We start from the raw sequence: 6,805 nt of genomic DNA, 5'->3' as shown, positions 1-6,805 counted from the left end.
GTTGATTCGTTATGAGATGTCTTTATATGCTTTATTCTATATGTATGCATTTCTTTTCAGCATGAATGTATGAATGCAAATGATTATTGATGTCTGTTTTTGTTTCTTTTCATATGCAAATAAATGATAATGCAAACGAGCAATATGAATGATGCAATTTGTTTTTCTTTTTTCCTATGCAATAAGATGAATGCAAATGAGTAATAATGAATGTATGAATCTATATAATATGCCCATGTATGCAGCCAACATCTCAATACACAAGTACTCGATCAGAGAAACGATGATGAAAAAGAGACCACTTAGCTAAGAAATGATGATGCTGCCAACTCTCATTCAGAAGATAAAGAGAGCATTGTTATTATATCGAAATCACTCTAAATTCACGAGATGCTGAATGAAATGCAAGATGATATGCGAAATGCAACCTAAACCTAGTCACTGGATTTTGAAAAGCTTATTTTTTATCATTGAGCTCTTTACAACCACAACAGGCAGTTAGAGTTCCTTGTCTTTCATGTGCAATATTAATTATCTTGTCCACAATGACCCTTTTTTCTCGTTCATATCCTTGGACAGATTACGCATGGATATGGATTGCACAATGAAGAAATTCCCTCAAAACAGACAAAGAAATGATATGGAACCTCCCTATAGCATTCAAATAAGCGAAGTCGAGGTATGTGAGGCGATTTCACCTTGATGTGAAGGCTCTTATCACAGACACCTAGCTAATTTAGATGTTTCTAGATCATTGGAATCATTCATACAAGCAGAAAAACAAAGAAAATATTATGCCCCCAATCCTTGCTCCTCTTAGTCAAGATAGCTTCCTCGAGTTACTCGGAGGGATAATAATTGAAAACCAATATAAAAGACAGCATACAAAGAAAATTTTCATTCATAGCTCAAACTGTTTAGTGATTGTTTTCTGGTATGTTGTTTTTCTTGTTAACTCAGTGATAAAACTCTTCAGTAGTCAGGAGACAAGTGACTGACTCGGAGTGGATGACCAGGCTTCACTGACGTAAGATCGACTTGGTTGACATTGCTTAGGACATGTAATGTGCTCTGTCGATTAACCTAAGACTAGGACAATGATTGGTTTCAAGCCATGAGGGTTCCAACGAACTAGGATGTCACGAAAGTGACTGAAATATGTACAAGCAAAAGCAAATATGCAGGAAAGCGGGAATGCCAACGTTGCGTTGATAGATGGAGCACTTGAGTACAAGAGGTGCCTATTTACCAGATTTTCACCTGCTTGGCAGAGATTCATTTTTTTAATTTTTTTTTATCAAGGTGCTTGTTTACCGGGTTTTCACCAGGGCATTTTCTCTCTTTTTCCTTTTTTTCTTTTGTTTTTCTTTTTCTTTTTTTCTTTTTTTTGAATTTCTTCGGGTCTTTTTCTAATTTTTTACGATTTTTTCAGGACTTTTTCTGATTTTTATGATTTCTTCAAGACTTTTTCTGATTTTTAGGATTTTTTAAAGGACATTTTTTTATTGTTAGGATTTTTTTAAAGGACATTTTATGATTTTTATGATTTTTTCAGGACTTTTTCTGATTTTTTATGATTTCTTCAAGACATTTTATGATTTTTAGGAGTTTTTTCATGACATATTCTGATTTTTAGGATTTTGTTCAGGACATTTTATGATTTTTAGGATTTTTGAATGTTTACCCCTAGTGTCTAGCAAGGCAAAAGAGATTTTGAGTACATGAATGGATAAACGAATGATGGTGGATGCTTTCAAGGACTATCTCACAATGTTAATCCAGCACAGGGACGAGATATAACAATGTACAGCAAGGATTTTAGCAATGTAAAGCAAGGATATAGCATAACGAAGCCATATGGTGCAAAGAAGTGGCCATGTCAAGAGGTTTGTGGAAAGCATGTTTTTTGCATTTTGTCCATAGTGTTGATCAAGATCAAGGGATAGATTTGGATAGGAGGCAAATATGATAAGCAAGATCAAAAGGGAGGTAATGAAGGATGTAAGCGAGCAATGGATAGGAGCTAAAGGGTCTGGATCAATTGTAATAGATAGGACACATGAAGCCTGCAAAGATCCTTAACCTTGTCAAGATCAAAAGTAGAAAAGGGATATGAAGGTAGATAGAGCGAATGAGGGATAACGGAGGATGAAGGATAATAGATGGATATACATGGATGGAACTTGCCCCCAGTGTAAAGTGCAAAAGGATAATGGATTACGCATGACGCCTGTTTGCCAGGTTTTCATCATGGTACCTACCCAAGGCGCCACAAGAAGTGGTTTTCACACAAGGACAAATTTATTTCTCTTTACTTTTTTTTAAATTTTTTTTTCACTTTTTCATCATTTTGTTTTCTTTTGGAAGATAATGGATGCATGATAGGAGATGGAAGGACCACATTGTCTCACTTCTTTGGATGGTACCCTTGGAATATGAATTGCAATAGACCATGGCTATGAAGGTATGCTCAAAGATGTTGGCAGGATAATGAAATGAAACAAGGGAAAGGATTTATCCAAAGGATTGGATAAGAGGGATGGAAGGGTGAAAAAGAGGTGTTGGATAATGGATGGGATGTTGGAAAAATTGTGTATGGCTAGATGGAAATGCTGGAAAGATCAACATTGGCACACACCTTGAGGGATGGTGGACATATGGAAGAGAAGTGAATCTCATATTTTGAGATTTGGATGGAGGAAAGGTTACAGATTTTGGGGCATAATAACCCAAAATGGATGAAGGAGGTGATGGAGGAATAGACCCGGAAGGTTTGGATGGAGGAACAACAATTTTGGATGCCAATTTTGATTTTTCTTTAGACTATTGTGCTTCAAGAAGCCGCTTAGGGATCCACGTGGTTTTTTATTTTTCATGCTTTTGTAGTTCCTTAGAGTGCATTGCTTGTACAGGTGCCTTAGGAACCCATATAACTTTTGACTTTTCTTCTTTCTTTGTGGGCCTTTGTGGCGTTTTGTATTTTTCTTTTTCTTTTTGGATCACATTTTGCTTTGTTTTGACATGTTGATTAAAGGGGACATGTTGATCCTTGAATACATGTGGATTACTTGACTTATGACTTTTATGCTTGGCATCCAAATTGCTTGGAGAAGGAAAAGAATGTATGAATAGATATGAATGATATGGAGGTATTTTAGATGGATGGAAGGTACTCAAAGATGTGTGCCTTTGTTGATCCTGCATAGGGGATGGAGGGATATAGGGACCTAGAATGGATGGAAGCGATGATGGGGAAAGCATATATTTGGATTTAACTGGAGAAATGTAGGATTTATGAGAGATGCCAACATCTTGAGAAATGTCTCTAAGGCCATGACCTTTAACATTTTCTTTAATATGGAGGGGTTCTTGCTTGTGGAGATCTACCCCTTTGCCTTTATAAATATTTTGACTTGTAGGATATACTTTACTTTGGGAAGAAGACGTGAGTCCATTATGAGATGGAGGTGGAATGTAAGGAATGATAGGATCATGAGGGGGATTTATAGGCATGATGGATCCTTGAGGTGAATATGGAGGATTATGACAATGAGATGAAGGGATACTTTGATCTTGACATGGAAGAGGACCATTGGATAGAGTAGGAAGGGTGTTTGACTCTTCATTTTGAATAGGATCATTTGAAAAGGTGGAAGAGGCATCATGATCTTGCTTAGGAAGTGGATTAGGAATGAGATTTGGAAGGATGCTTTGTTCTTGAGATGGAAGGGGGTCATCTTGGAAGAAATTGAAAGGTATAAGGGGATCATCAAGGGATTCTAGGGAAATAGGATCTTTTTCAATCATTAGATGGGATTGGAGAGTTTTGGTGTCTTGATCTTGATTTATGATAGGACTCATTTCTTCATTTTTCAGATTATCCTCTTGACATGGAGTCACTTCTAAGGAATGGATAGGGTTTTGCATAGGCATAGGGGATTCTTGGAAGGTCTCCATATTTTGGCATGATGGGGAATCATTTTGAGTGGGACTCTCTGGAGTGGGTACGTTTGGAATTGAAGTGTATGATGGTGTAGGATCTGAGATTTTTAAATCTTTAGAGGAACTTGTATCAATATTGGCATTAACTTGGATTTCCATAGGAGATGGCCCTTGAAGGTCAACATGAGAAGTTTCATTGTTTGAAGGAGATGGTATGGATTGTTGCTGAGAAGTTGTAGGAGATGAAGGCATCATGGAAGGGATGGAGGCTACATATGGAGCCTTGCTAGACACAGGTTCATGATTTTGATTATGCTTAGAAGTAGTTCCTTCTTTTTCTTTAGGTGAGTCATTAGGATCTTCAATTTCTATGACACCATCATCAAGGAGATCTTGAATCTTATGTTTTAATTCTATACACATTGAAGTCTTATGTTTGTTATGCCTATGATATGCACGGTAACTACTCAAAACTGTGCATCCCCATGTGGTCGTTTTAGGCAATATGATAAGATTGTTCTTAAGAAGCTCTTCCAAAGCTAACTCAATAGATTGCCCCAAAGGTGTAAACTGTCTATCTAGGGAATAGATGTCTTTTTTTCTTGGTGGAGGTGTTTTGTGATCTTGTTTGAGATTTGGCTTTTGATCGTCAATTATTTGTTGGTATCTGATTGTTAAATCATATAATTGTTTTAGCATTCCTTGAAGTTTCTCACTCTTGATATCATGCATTTGTTTTTCAAATGGAGTCATTGATTTATTTTGTTGGATTTCCATGTCATATATTTCTTTCTTGATATCTTGAAGTATTTGAGCCAAGGTAGCCATGGGAATGCGAGCTAAGGTATCCATGAGATTCTTACCTTTGTCAAAAAAATTAGAAGAGCTTATGGTTTGAACATGTATTTACAACCAACGGGACCAAGAGCTAGATGTGTTGCAGAAGTCAAGATCAAATTGTAGCTAGTTATTTGTTTAACGTAGTGATCGAGTGAAGTAACTACGATTTGGTCTGGTCTAAGGAATGATCTATCCTCTGTAAGACGTTATCTAAGTTAACTTAGGTTTGATAAAATTGTGCAACGCAATGACAGGGGTACACTATCAAGGTTGTTTATGCTCAAGAGGATGATGACCTGTTTTATGCTCGTTGTAGACTATTTTAGACAATTTTGACTATTTTGACTGACAAGATCAGGAATTCGTATGACAGAGGATTGGACAGAGATGAGATTCTGACAGACAAAATTTCAATGACTGATGACTACTAGTTTTTGAGAAGGACTGATGTTTCAATGACTGATGATGACCAGTTTAGAGGATTTATGCAAATGATTCTGTTCAATTCTATCTCGTACGACACAGGATATGGCTCAGGACGATAGACTACCGGGTCTCGTATGATAGAGGATTGGGCTTAGGACGACAATATAGTATATTCATATGACACAGGATTTGGTGCAGGACAATAATTCAGCAAACTTGTACGACTATTCACAGATTAGAGACTAAAAATTCTAGGTTTTTCAATGACTGGATAAGGCAACTAAACATGACCAATTCTGAGGTGGACTGATTTCTGACCAGGGTAGACTAGTTTGTGACACGGACAGAGTTTTGATCACTGAGTTTGTTGATCTGTGTTCTCCAGTTTTAGTATTCCAGTTTCAGTTTGGGGGATGAAAACACAGAAAACACGCAGTATGAATAGCAACTCCAATCACAGCATGCAAACCCTATGGAAGTTGGCTTAGAGAAGAAAACCTTTGCTTGCTGACTTAGGTACACACCCAATAGCTAATCAGAATACGGTTGCTAAGTCTCACACAATGGATTCTCAACGTCGTATTAGCCAACTTCAAACGCTAATGGGGGCACGATATGGCAAGTGTCTTGGGAGAGTTACTATCTCTCTTGCACAAAGATTATCAACCTTTCGGGGGTGAATCGGGTAGCTTCTAATTTTTATCGGATCTAGTAAGGGTTCCGTTCGGCGCGTCGAAGTATAAACTCAATTAAGAGGTCTCCCAGCCTTGAAAACCAAGGTTTAATATACCCGAAGGTACTGAGGAGAGCTATTCCTGAGCACTGTCGTTGACTTGATTTTCATCAAATCACGTTTATTTTATAGTGGGTTGGATTACTTGGCGTTTAGCCATTCCCACTTAGGTCGTTCCCCTCTCATAGGCCATAAAGGCTATAGAGTTATTAGCTCCTTGGGAGGGCAGGCCTACTAAAGATGTACAAATCTCAAACAAAGAAAAAGCCTCAAGGGTCTAGATTTTTGATTGTCTTAGAAAGACAAGAGCATACTCTCCTACCTCTTGGAATTTTCTAAAAAGACACAAAAGATAGATTTGTTCATTTACCCAGATAGCAAGTTAAGTGCCTAGAAAAATTAAGGAATACACAATGTTTGATTGATTTCTCCTTAGGCAACCTACAAAAACAACGCATCAGTAGTCATGTTGTTTTGTTTTTTTTCTTTGATAGGCATATGTTTGGTCAATAAATTCTTTGACAAACGTCCTGCAAGAAATTGGTTAGGCTGTGAAAATATCAGGTAGACAGAAAACAGTTCAGGGTTAGCATTAGCATAATCAAAATTTAATCCAAAAAATCCTGAAAGGTAGTCTATTTTTAATCTGTCAGAAAAATCATATGACAATCTTCATAAAGAAGAATGACAAAAACCTTTTATCGTACGAGTTATAAATCAGCACAAAACGACAAAAGATAGAACAAGCAGTATGTCGTACGAGTTAGGAATTAGCATAGAACGACAGAGTATAAAAGAATCAGTACGTCGTACGAATGGCAATCCTAATTTGTATGACAATTTAAAGGATATGATCTTGTTTCG

This window comes from Cryptomeria japonica, chromosome 7, assembly GCF_030272615.1.
Source record: "Cryptomeria japonica chromosome 7, Sugi_1.0, whole genome shotgun sequence".
Taxonomy (NCBI): domain Eukaryota; kingdom Viridiplantae; phylum Streptophyta; class Pinopsida; order Cupressales; family Cupressaceae; genus Cryptomeria; species Cryptomeria japonica.
The sequence above is the reverse complement of the archived record's forward strand: the minus strand, read 5'-3'. Positions refer to the sequence as shown.